This window comes from Emydura macquarii, unplaced genomic scaffold, assembly GCF_026122565.2.
Source record: "Emydura macquarii macquarii isolate MOO-44397 ecotype Brisbane River unplaced genomic scaffold, CSIRO-AGI_Emac_v2 contig_2768, whole genome shotgun sequence".
Classification (NCBI taxonomy): Eukaryota; Metazoa; Chordata; order Testudines; family Chelidae; genus Emydura; species Emydura macquarii.
Genome location: NW_027132905.1, coordinates 46,062,114 through 46,075,071, shown reverse-complemented (window position 1 = coordinate 46,075,071; position 12,958 = coordinate 46,062,114). Strand labels below are relative to the sequence as shown.

The 12,958-nt window shown below is 52.3% G+C and overlaps 1 protein-coding gene across 1 annotated transcript in view; it reads left to right on the top strand.

Annotated features, from left to right (window-relative positions):
- CASZ1 (castor zinc finger 1) overlaps positions 1 to 12,958 on the top strand; it is a 114,200-nt gene that overhangs the window by 514 nt on the left and 100,728 nt on the right. The window lies entirely within an intron of this gene.

Sequence of the window (12,958 nt, the reverse complement as noted above, 5' to 3'; positions counted from 1 at the left end):
CAAAGCCAGTGCTGGGAAGGTGGAAGGTGCCTGGGTGTGTGTGTGGAGGGGTGACATGTCACTCTGATGGGGAAGGAGATGTCATTTTGGTGGGGGGCGGTTCCCCCCACTGAAGGTAACTTAATAAGGTTTGGATGTTGTATGGAAGCTTGCAAGAGTTTTGGGGGAGAAGCTCAGAATCAGGGTGCCTGGCCCCCCAGGTGCAGCCCAAGGTGGGGATTCTCGGACTCTTTCACTTTTCTTTCAGTTGTTTTACGGAAGTTGCTTTCCTCCCTCCCCCCAGCCTGTCTCTCTAACTCGATGAAATAGAGGGGGTAGGGGGATCGGCTTCAAGAGGATCTCTCCTTCCCTATAGATTTCAGATCCAGATCTGTTTGCATTATTATTTGGGAGGCTGTCATTGAGAGGGACCTCGGGGTGGAAGAGGGGAGGAGGGACAGACACATGAGGTGAAGGGCGGAGGATGCAGAGGGGGAAGTTCGTGGGGATTTTGAAATGATTTTGCATTTATATATATATATATATATATATATATTTTTTTTTTAAAGCCATGGTGGTTGGTTTTTCTTTAATTTTGTTATCCCCTTCTAAGCCCTGATGTCTTGTTGGTAAAGGTTGCTTGTCAGGTTCCTGTGCTGTCTAAATGAAAAGGAATTTAATTTATTTGGGACAAGGTAGTGTCAGATGAAGAGGATGCTTATTACATTTAATGAGTATTTTTTTTCACCTGGGCATATCTGGGATGGGTTTGTTTTTCTCCTTTCCATGCGATGTGTGTAGGTTCTGGGAGGAGAGATGGCAGACCCCCTTTTTAGCTGGTTTTGGTTTCAGATCACAGAACCCAGTATCAGGACTTGATGTGGTTTTGGTAATAGATTTTGTGGCCCAGTCTCTGGTTTTAGATTTGGTGTGGGGCTGGCAGGGTGCGGGGTTCTCTCAGCCTGCTGTCAGACTGGGGCATAGTTTGGGTTTGAGACACCCTGTCTGGGTGGGGTGATGTTTTGGGTTGAGATTTCACAGCCCAGTATCAGGCTGGGGTGTGATTTCAGCATGGGATTCGGTGGCAGTCTGGGTGCATTGTGTTGTCGGGCCCACGGCATGCTGTGGATTTGGATTTCAGAGCCTCATCTGGGAGTTCAATGCAGATGAACTTGGAGTTTGTCAGGAATCCCTCACGCCCCATTTCCCATCACATAGGGTTCCAGCCCCTTGTCTTTGACCCAGTCCTACAGGGAAAGCGAAACGCCCTCTCTCTCAGTGATTTAACACCCATCTTCCCTTGTTATAAAGTAAATGACAGCAGTGGGCCAAACAAGCTTGCACTGGCGATCCTGTCGCCATTTGGATCGTTATTGTAGTATATTTTTACAAGGGATAAGACAGTAATAAACTGGTTGATGATTGACTGGCCTGAACTTTGAACTCTGCTATTTTGCTTTAAAAGGATAAAGGTGTTTTTTTTTTAATGATGCCAGGAATTAAAAGGAGCAGGAAGGACTCATACATCATAGTTTGAGATCTTGGTTGGCCCAGGCCTAGGCGTGTTCTGTCACCTCTCTTTAGTAGATCAAGGAGCTTTGAGGCTGAGTGGGCAGAAGAAGCGTTAAGAAGGTCGTGAATTTAAGGAGGGTGGATAATTTAAAGAGAAATAAACAATGCCCCTCCCCCCCTTGAAATCTCCAGGAACTATGGGAGCTTCCAGATCGGGGATCGAATTGTAGCTGGGCCAGGTGTTTACAACCATTGCTGGCCTGGTTTCAAGACCTCTCTCCATTTAAACTCCCCTTCTTGGAGAGGCATTGCTTCCCTCTGGGTGGAGCTGTACCCTGTCAGCCAATAAGTGTCAAATGCTCCTTCACATGCAGTCAACCAGCTTCACCAGTAACCAGTGCCCAGACCTCCTCCTCCTCCCCATCCTGTTCTGTCTCATCCTCATTGCTATGGAAACTGCCCTCTGGCCTGCACCGTTGGGATGCAGGAGATGGGACGTCGTAGCCCCTCCTGACTCATGCAAGCGTAATGCATGCATGGGCTTCCCCGTAGTGCGTCGTGCTCTCAGGTAATGCAAACCTTCCACGCTCTGGTATGGGAGCCCAGGGTGCTGATAAGCCATGGAAATTAAGATCTGGGGGATCTATTTAGGTTAACATTACAATCTGTGTGTGGGTAAACCCCTCCGCTGGGCAGGTCTTTGTCCCATGATCACTACCTCTAACCATTATCTGCACCTCCCTCAGTCATCGTGGCTTGAATTCTCTCCAGTCCCTGAGGCCTTGTGTCCCCAGGGCAGTATCTGAAGGGTGGCTCATGAGAGAGAGAGGGCGGTCCATAGGGACCCAGTGTATAAAGTCTGAAGGTCTGGTCCTGCAAAGGGCTTTATATGCTGAGTTGATACGTATGTGGATCCTCTAGGGTCAGAAACTTCCATAGAAGTTAAAGGTGGGAAAGATATGCCAGGTGAACTCATCCACCTGGGGCCAGGTTAAGATTGTTCCTTCTCCCAAGTGATCTCCCATAACTTTCCCTTGGATTCTTCCATCATCTGATCAACCTCAGTAGGAGGTCACAGGAACTGCACTCAGATGGGACAAGGAGCCTAGATACTATGGTGATGGGGGGCCCACAATAATACTGAGATAGATAGATGCACCTGATTTTCCATTGGGGGATAATTTTGTACTTTCATTGTGTTAAAATACTGTTTTCAAATAAATCTGGAAATATCCCCTGGGATGGGGACACCAGCCTTGTTGCTTCTAGACTAAGCTACTGGATTTTAAACAACATTTAGAACAAAAAAAAGTGGGGGAGGTATATGCAATGTACTGTATCCTTCCACCATTTAAAAAAAAACAAAAAACCCATCTAGGACAAGGATAGAAAAAACAGTCTGGAAATGGCTGTGATCAATACAGATACTCAATTGGGAGGGAGTAAGCATTTATTACATAGTTTTTGAATCTTTCGTATCTCTTTCTGTGGTTCCCTAGGCTATTTGCCCTTCTCTCCTGTCTGTTACTCACCAATATGGGGAAGGCCCATACAAACGGGGAACCTTTCTGCAGTTTGTTTTGGTTTGGGCTGAATGGGTAAAATTCTATAGCAGAGCTCTCATGCGCTAGTCAGTTCTCAATAGCCCTCCCTGGTAAACTCTAGAGGGCTTTTCCATAATGGCTGGGCTGCCCTTGGGGTGGGGTTGGCTTGGGCCTAATTTGAACTCACTTTCTACCATCAGAAAGTAAATCTGGGCTGTGGAATGGCTGCCTGTTGAGGTTTCACACTTGGAAGTTGGCTGAAAGTGGCTGCGAAAGTCAGTTTCACAGGAGTGCCCTGATCGAAAAGGCCCAACCGGCTGGCTGGCCAGCCAGGAGGTGTTTGGGACAATCCATGTTCTGAGCTGCACTTTGCTAGACAGGGAAGGGTCAAAGGAGGTTTGATCTGGGGAAGGAAGGGGCAGACCCCATAATCCCACATGGGACTGTCCTCTCCTCTCCTCCCCCCCCCCGCCCCCCCAGTTTAACGTGGACTGGATCAATTTGGACGTCTTCAGCAATAAAAAATGCCAATGTCGTCCTAATTCACCAGGCCCCGAGATGACAGCAAATTTACATTTTTTAATTAAACTAGCAGCCAGTTTTTATGAGAGGGGGCTGGGTTATGCAAATCAAATGGTTGTGTACGAAAGATTAGGAGAGTTTGGGAATAAATTCCACAAATGCTAATAAAAAAAAAAAGAGAGAGAATGAGAGAGGGAGAGAGAGGGACATTGTTCCATTAGCCCCTTTTAGACTGATTTCCCTGGAGAGAAAGGGATGTGGGGGTGGGAGGGAGAAGGCTTTTAGAGACAGGTGAAATCCATTTTGAGGATTGAAAGCCCTCGTCGGACCAGGACCCCGCTGCTCCCTGTTTCTTCTCCCAGAGAACCATGGCACTTGAGGGTGGGGAGGGGCACTAGAGACGGGAGAAGGAACTTATTAGCTTCTAATTCCCCTTCCCACCCAGCCTGTGATTGTACAAGTTAGAAACACAGCCTGGGAGCTGTAGAGCTACCAGAAACATCTGTCTTAGGTGACTCTGGCCAGACCAGATGCACAAGGGGGCACTCGGTGGGCAGGGGTTGGGGTGGCACTTGATAGGTACAGTACCAGGCGGGGCGAAGGATGGGGTGGCACTGTATGGCACTACACCAAGTCAGGTGAAGGAATGGACCTTGGATGGGCAAAGGGCTGGGCCCAATGGAAGGGGAGAATGGGGCAATACTGGATTGGCCATATGAGGAAGTGGGATCTGGAGAAGCACAGGCTCAAGCTGGGTAAGGAAAATGGGGGCTAGATAGGTACAGGGCTGGGCTAAGGAACTATGCAGACAAACAGGAACATACACTTGCTCCGTGTTGGATGGGTACAGGGCTGGGGCAGACAGGTACAGGGTAGGGCGGGCGTGCCGGATGGGTGCAGGCTGGACCAGATGGGGAAAGGACTGGGCCGGCATGCCAGACGGTGGAGGCTGGGCCAGATGGATTGCAGAGTTGGATGTGTTGGTATAGTGGGTGCTGGATGGGTATGAACATATTGTACCCCCCCAAACTCCAAACCCTCTCTTCCTCCCTCCTTTGGGCTCACTGATGCTGAGTCCATAAATGAGACCCTCACCGCTCCCCCTGTCCCTCTTGCATCCCACTGGACCAGCACTGTCCTTCCTCCTGCTTCTCAGGAGACTCCCTTTCCATCTGGACACACAGGTACTGGACAGGGAGTATCCCTGTCCCTCGTCCCATGGGGAGAGTAGCTGGCAGCACAGGAGCAGGGGGATCTGGTGGGGCTCTTCTCTCTGCCAGATGCTTCCCTGACAGCCACACTGAAACATAAGTGTGCAGTTCACGTGGTTACAACATGTCCCTCTTTAAAGTTCCGGAAGTCCTTTCCTCGGGACCATTGGAGTCTGCTGTCCTCATCTCCTGCCTGCATTGGGGGTTCCCAGATGATTTGGGGGCTGGGGTCCTGGCCCTGGTGTCAGGTACAGAGCAGAGCAATTGTCAGGCACTGAAAAACATAAACACAAACCGTTCCTGAGGCTGGGAAGCTGTTTGGAGCTTCCACTCCTGGGGCGGTTGGAGGCTCGGAATGAAAGCTGGGCAAGGTATACAGCCTGGGGAGGAAGGGAGGGGCAGAGAGGATGAGAAGGGGAGGGGGAGGACATGGGAAGCATTGGGCGCACTTCGCTGCTGGCCTAAGTGCCCACAACAACTCTGAGCACTCCTTGGCCCAGTGGGGAATTTGGCTCCCCCATTCCCAGTTTTGGGTGTGAAATGATGATTCACCCACTGCCGTCTGTGTGACCTCAGAGAGGGTTGTTTCAGCGAAACCTCTTGTGAAATGAAGTGAAAAAGCGAAGGTCTGCACAGGTGTGTCTGGGGGTAAGTAGAGCCCACGGATGTGCACGGACCCTCAGCCTCACTGTACACATACATGCACACCTATCCTGATACACTTACACACTCTTGTACATGCACACACCCAGCCGGACTGCATACACACACACCCCTGCTCCAGACACACCTACACACTCTGCACCCATACACACAGCTGTGCTGCACACATACACCCGCACCTCCTCTGGACACAATCCTACACACTCTTGTACACGCCACCCACCAGCCATGCTGTACACACAAGCACACACATCTGCTTCAGACACACATCTACACACTCTTGTACAAACACAGCCCAGCCATGCTGCGCACACACACACACACCCCTGCTCTGGACACCCTCCCTCGTACACGCTGTTGCACACTTGCACATGCTGTGCTGAGCCCTCTCTTCTCTGATTCTGTTTTTGGAGATTGAGAGAGTGTGTGTGTGTGTGTGTGTGAGAGTGAGTGAGTGAGTGAGTGAATGGGGCTGTCCTGGATACTGAAGGCCTCTGTTTACCCAGAGGTCAGGCCCAGCAGGGTCTCTGCAATGTGAGATTCCCCTACACGCTGCCCTCGCTGCCAGCTGGTCTGAGGGAAAAGAGGGGAGCTCAGCCTTTGGGCCCATTCACTCCTTGGTCTCTGCTGAGGTTGCTACCAAGGGAGGCAGTAGTGCTTGTGGCTTTTGTGGTGTAGGTTCCTGAGCTGCCCTGAGACCAGAGTCCTCTGAAGCTACCAGGGAGGAACCTATATTGGAGCCTTAGTCCAGGTCTTCGTCATCACCACAAGGGTCTGTGCGACATGTGAGTGTCTGGGGCGCCAACACGGATGTGAGCAGGGGCTGGGGGAGAGAGAGATCTTAACACCACCAAGACTCCTGGTGTGTTAAATACTTCCCCACTGCAATTGACTTGTTCCAGTCAGTCCCGTTCTAAAGAAAGCAGGTAACCTTCCAGCCTAGGGGAGATTGGGGGGCCGTGGAGGAGATTCAGAGCTAAGGAGCCCTGCACTCCCTTCCGCCTCATCTCTGCTGCCAGCCAGTCTTACCTGCAGAGCAGCTAGCACCCAGCAGGGCAGAGAGTGTCAAACTGCAGGGGACAGGAGGAGGATGCGGGCAGGGAGGGGGTTTGTGCACAATCTTGCTGCCTACCAGAGAGGAGGCCAAGGGGCTGCTGGATGGGCCAGGGGATTCTCAGGAATGAAGTCTGGGTAGGGCAGAAGGTCTCTTCTCTCGGCTGAGGGAGGCTGTGTAATTGCATTGGTAATTGCAGAGGATACAGCCGTAAGGAGGGAGAGCAATCGCGGTGGTTAAGGTCTGAGGCTCAGGAGACCTGGGTTCTATTCCTGGGGTGGGCACGTCACTTCCCTTCTGTCTGCACCGCAGCTTCCCTGCCTCTATTATGAGGATAACACATGCTCCTCTGCAGCCCAGAGCCAGGGCTGGGCACTTCAGCTATGGGAATCAATGAATTAGGGGTGGGCAGAGTTCAGGGCTGGGGCCAGGATTGCCGCTCTCCCTGGCGGAGCGGATGCTGCTCTGTCCCCTGTACCCACAATCCTCCTGCATCCTTGGGTCCTCTCTGGGCTCCCTCTGTCCTGTTCCTTAGCGTTCCTGGCCTCGGGAGGGGTCTTTGGAAGCCCCAGGAGATCCTGGGACGAAAGGGGCAAAGTTCCAGCTGGCTGTTACTGTTGTTAACGGTGTCACTGTACTTGTTAGTAAACGGAGGTGATTCCTGGGACAGCAGCCCCCTGGCCTGGGATTCCCTGAGCAGTGGCTGCCAGTGGCACAGGCAGAGATGGAATATATTGCAGCTTCCCAACCTGGGAAACAATCAAAAGCCAGGCAGCAACGCTAGTCCTTGTCTGGTATTTCCAGAAAAACCTGGCAGGATCTGGCATCCTAGGGCGGAATTTATGATGGAAAAATAAAATACTAATAATAAAAAAAGTCCTGATCCCTTTGAGGCCTGAGTCATAAACGCATCTTCTCATTAGAGCAGCTCCACCTCTTTGCAAGGCGTTTGCCAGCACAGTGCCTGTACACATCCACACATTGGACTGACCCAGCTAAGGGAGCTCTCCCCTTCCCCACTGGGTGCTGCTGAACATGAGTGCTCCTCTCTTGAGATCCTGTCCAGGCCCCTTTCTCTACTGGGAGCAGGCCTGGCTTCTCCCGTTCCCATGCCACCACCCTTTGCCACGCTTCTCCTCCTTGGGCTCTGTCCATTTGTGGAGCCATGCATGGCAGTTTGAGACATCCCCAACCCTGGGTCTGCCGTGTCATTCTGTGGGCAGGTGGCTCCCTCGTCTCTGTCTTCCTGCTGGATGACTCGGGTGGGGTGTAGGGTGCCTTGTTGTTTGAAGCTCCCTTCCCCATGCTCGTTCAACGCAGCACACTGCACAGCAGGCAAAGGGGGAAGGAAGCAGCTCCTTGTGTCCTGAAGGCAAAAGCAGCTGTTTGGGGCGGGAGGGGGAGTGACCAGGGTGCAAGGGAGTTGGGGGTATGGAGAGGGGGTGGTTTGTTACTTCAGTTGAATGTTTTTTAATGGAGACACTGTTAGGTGGGATCCTTTCCAATCCCTTTGCAGAGCACAGCAAGCTCTGCGGGGAGCTCCCAGGGTCCAGGTCCCTGCCCCAGCTGGGACACCATTGCTTTGCTCTCGCGTGCTGGCTGGCACTCTGTACCTCTCCCTCCTGCCTTCTTCTTCTCTCCCTCCCTTCTCGCTTGCTCACATTTTTCTCACCCTTGTCCTTTCATGAGCTCTCTCTCCTTTCCCTTTCTCTCACTGTCACTCGCTTTCCCGTTTGCCCTCACTATTTCCTTCAGTCCCTGCCACACTCTTCCTTCTTCCTCCTGGCATCCTCACTCTCTTTTCCCTTTGTTCTGCCTTTTACTCTCTCTGCCTTTCACTCTTCCCACTCCACCTCTCTCGCACTCTGTCTCTCTTTCCCTTTCACTTCCCCATCCTTTAATATGGCTGGGTTCAGATGAGCAAACTCCTCCCGGTGAGTTCAGTGACTTTCCCACCTAATTATTGAAATAGCACTCAACTTGGTATGACGAGGGGCAGCCCCATCAAACTTTTCCTTTCGGTAAACCATGCGCCTGTTTAAGAGAAGCCACCAGCCCAAACACCCGGAGCTAACGTCTCCTCAGTGCCACTGCTCCGAGCGTGTGTGTGAGTGTCTGATTATGCTGTTTCTGTCGCTGCGAGTCTGTTCGCTGCAGACTCCTGGCACCTGGGGGCTCTAGGTCTGGGAGAGACAGGGGCGGGATGTGGATTTTGGCAGGATCTCGACCACTTTGGAGGATGATTTGTGACATCACTTGTTTGCTTTGCTTTATTTTCAAGCTGGTGATAGAGGGTGAGCCGGGGGAGGGGAGGGATGGTGGGGGAGATAGACTCCTGCCTACGCCTAGCCTTTCTGGGGTGGACTATAAAGCTGGCCCATGGATGTGGTGATGCTTTGGGGGGAATGCTCGGGTTAGGCCTGGAAGCCAGCCTGTGGATGCAGGGGAGCCTTGGTGGGATTTCCTGTAAGCTGCTCTGCGTGGCTGGGCTGAGTGAGCTGAGCCCCTTGTGCTGGGGATGTCTGTGGGGCTGACTTTAGCACACGCCTGGCTTGCTGGGGGGAGGGGTTGGGTCATACTTAGAGCAGCTGGTATGACCGAGGCAAGGTCTAGGTCTGCAAAACTGAGTGGGGGAAGAGGGTAAAATGGGGCCACCCCTCCCCCCAGCACCATGCAAGAGATTCACCCCTTTGGGGGCACTCGGACCTCTGTGGCAGCTGCAGGAGCCATTTCAGCAGTGACCATGGGGTGCTGATGATGCTGTTGGTATTTCCTATGGCCGTTCCCTGAGCTGTGCACATCAGCTGTGGGCTCCAACCCTCTCCCACTCGCCGCATCACAACCACTCCACGCCTGCTCTCCCCCTTCCCCTGCCCTAGCCCTTCTTCCTGTCCTGCAGTGTCCTCCTGCCCTCCTTTGCTGCTTAGCTGATCCCCAAACACCCTGGCACTAGCACAGCGGCCGGCCGTTATATTGTTCTCTCTGCTTGTGTGTCACACCCAGCCCCTCCCCTGGGATTGACCCTTTAGGGCAGGAGCTGTCTCTTACTCTGCCTGTGCAGCACCTAGCGCAGTGGGGCTCGGATCTTGGCTGGGCCATAGGCATGCCCATAATATACATTATCAGGAATAATAAAGTGGTTCAGGTCAGGATTATGGTGGTTTTTAAATTCTGTGAATACTTATTAGTTCTCCATTTTGCACTGGCTCCCCCAGTGGGCTAGGCCCTGTGCCAGATATATAGAGGAAGCGACAGGCCCTGCCCCAAAGAGCTGGCTTTATACCCTCCACATAGGGGTCAAGTTACTCACAGAGTAACTCACTGAGCCTAGGGCCCATCCCCTTCGCTGTCACACCCTGGTGACTTGCAGAAAACCCCCAGGGAGATGCCTCTGTCCTATTCCTGTCTGGTCAAGACAGCCTGAGATTGTCTGCTCCTAGTAAACCACGAGTCTGTTGGGGTCAAGGTGACCTGGGCGACAGGCTAGGACAGGGAGGTAGAAACAAGTCCAGTTCAGGCAGAGAACCTTCTCAGAGAGAAAAGGATGCGTGGGTGGACAGGTGGTGTTTGGCAGGCAGCTGACACAGAATGTCTCTTATTTAGGTCCTAGGCAAAGGCTCTGCCCCCTTCCACCTTCCTAGCATGGCTGCAGCCTGAGTGTCAGGGTCTGGGACCTGAAATCTTGCCGTCATGTCCTTATCTGTGCCCACAGAAGTTGCAGTTGACAACACAGAGAGAAGACCAGTAACAGGAAGAAGAGGAGGTGGAAGGGGGAGGAAGGCAATGTGGGTGAAAGGGGCTAGGAAGGGATCTGCACATAAGCCTATTTCAGGGCTGGCGCTGGAGCAGGACTGATGACAGGAAAATGGGTCCCTTTCCCAGCCCTATCCCTAGTTCACTGGTGTCCAAGATTAGCGTCTGCAGCTTTGTTTGGAAAATGTCCCACTGTTGCAACCACTGGTCAGCTTAACCGGTGGGAACAATGATGGGACGACAAGGCCTAAGAGAACCAGAGACAAAAGGGCATCAGGTCTCTGAATCCTGTGCGGAGATTAACATGGCGACAGTGGCAGAGACTGGGCAAGGTGCAGGTTTAGGTCTTTGAGGCCTTATTCAGAACTGACCCAGATGTGGGCTTTGTTTATGGTCTGACCTGCTCACATTCATGCCAGTCGCTGCTTCTGCACCAGGACTTGCCCAGTCCCCATAATCTGCTCTCTTCCCAGTGCGAATGTGGCCCCCCAATCCTGAGAGGTGTACAGCCTCATCCTCCAGGGACAGGCACTCCCGCCCCCAAGTCCCATGTCTGCTGCACGAGCGATGTCTCTGCCCGCCAGCCCCCTGCAGCCCAGCCCTGTATTTCCCGGGGCTGGCACTGCATACACCACTGGCTCTGTGAACACGGAGTTTGTTTTGCCAGGGTGACCTGTTTAATCATCTCATTTTCTGGTGGCCGTTTATTCCTCGTTTCCACGGTTACGGCCCCATTAAGGGGAGAAGCAATAAGGCAGCGAGTCAAACAGGTAATAAAAACATTAAAGCCATGTGCGCGATGGGGCGGGGGCGAGCAAGAGCGCAGTGAGACGAAACGGGCCACACCGGGGAGACTCAGAGCAAGCAGTGCCCCGGCCAACCCCCAGCCTCAGGAAAGATCTGGCCAGGGAAAAATACTACAGTATTCTACCGCACTAACCCGAATCACTGCAGCCTAGAGCTGCGGTACTGCAAGCGGCTGGGAGCGCTCCGGATCAGAGTACTGTTCCCACAGCACCGCGAGTGGCTGAGAGCGCTCCGGATCAGAGTACTGTTCCTACAGAGCCGCGAGTGGCTGAGAGCGCTCCGGATCAGAGTACTGTTCCTACAGAGCACTGCGATCAGTGGCTGAGAGCGCTCCGGATCAGAGTACTGTTCCTACAGCACTGAGAGCGCGATCAGTGGCTGAGAGCGCTCCGGATCAGAGTACTGTTCCTACAGCACTGCGAGTGGCTGAGAGCGCTCCGGATCAGAGTACTGTTCCTACAGCACCGCGAGTGGCTGAGAGCGCTCCGGATCAGAGTACTGTTCCTACAGAGCCGCGAGTGGCTGAGAGCGCTCCGGATCAGAGTACTGTTCCTACAGAGCCGCGAGTGGCTGAGAGCGCTCCGGATCAGAGTACTGTTCCTACAGAGCCGCGAGTGGCTGAGAGCGCTCTGGATCAGAGTACTGTTCCTACAGAGCCGCGAGTGGCTGAGAGCGCTCTGGATCAGAGTACTGTTCCTACAGCACCGCGAGTGGCTGAGCATTCCATCTTAGAGCGGTTTTATTGCAGTGCTGAGTGGCTGAGCACACTCCAGATCAGAGTACTAATGCTGTAGTACTGTTAATGGCCGGAAACACTACAACTTATCATTTTATTACAGTGCAGTTAGCGTAGTACCTATGGATCCACACATTAAGAATTACAATAGTGCTGCTGCAGTAGTACCGGACACCCAAGGTACTTCTGGGTTCAGTAGTGATATTACAGTACTCTTGATGGCCCAGAGAGAACAACTTACAGTAGTATTACTACCGTACTTTTTCTGCAGTAATAGCTGTAGCACAAAGCACTACAACTTGCAATAATGTCCCTAATATTCTAGTAGTATATTTCCTACAGTACTGCTCGTGGCCTCGATCGGCACAGTATGTAGTGTTACTGTAGTGGTTTGGACCGTTCCTAGGTAGAACACTGCAGTATTTGTTTAAAGAACACTGCAACCTCAAGGAGAAGGTCAGACTCCATGGAAACTGCCAACAGAGACCTGCTTCCCCTGCCCCATTGAGGCAATCAGGCTGGCATAACGTGTGCAAACTGGAGCCATTTGCCTGTGAGTCTGAGTAACAGACAGACTTTAGATCCTCAACTATTGAGGTGGTCCTGGCTGAAAATCCAAAGGAAGTTGTGGAGTTTAGGCAGCCAGACTGGGAATGGTCTTCCTCCCTTAGCAGTATGGTGGAGGGAACCTTTGGCTGACTTCTCTGATCTGGAGGATTAGCCCTAGAGCAGGGAAGCAGCAACGTCAGACAGTGTTAGAATGAGAGAAGGGCAAGGACCTTCATCCCTCTGAAAGAGAGAGGGGGGACTTTCAGTGCAGTCAAACCATGCTGGGTGCAGCTGCCATGGACAGTTCATTTCATAGGGGCAGTGTTTTTTATGCTTACTGGGAGGATCAGGCTTAGCTCTCCCTAGCTGGCCTGTCTGTGACGGTGACCAGACTGTAATGCCTCGTGAGCACTGGGGCTGAGGTTCCCAAAAGCAGCGCATAGCATTGGCCAAACTTCAAATCCACTGAAATCAACTGGGAGTTTATCAAACTCACAACATCTTTTGGGAACAACAGAAGCTGTGTAGTAACTCAGTAGAATCATACTGGGGCCCTAAAATCCATGGGAGTGAAACAGGAGCTCAGTGAAGTTGTGTTCTAATCCCCCATCTGGCCAAGAAGGTTCAG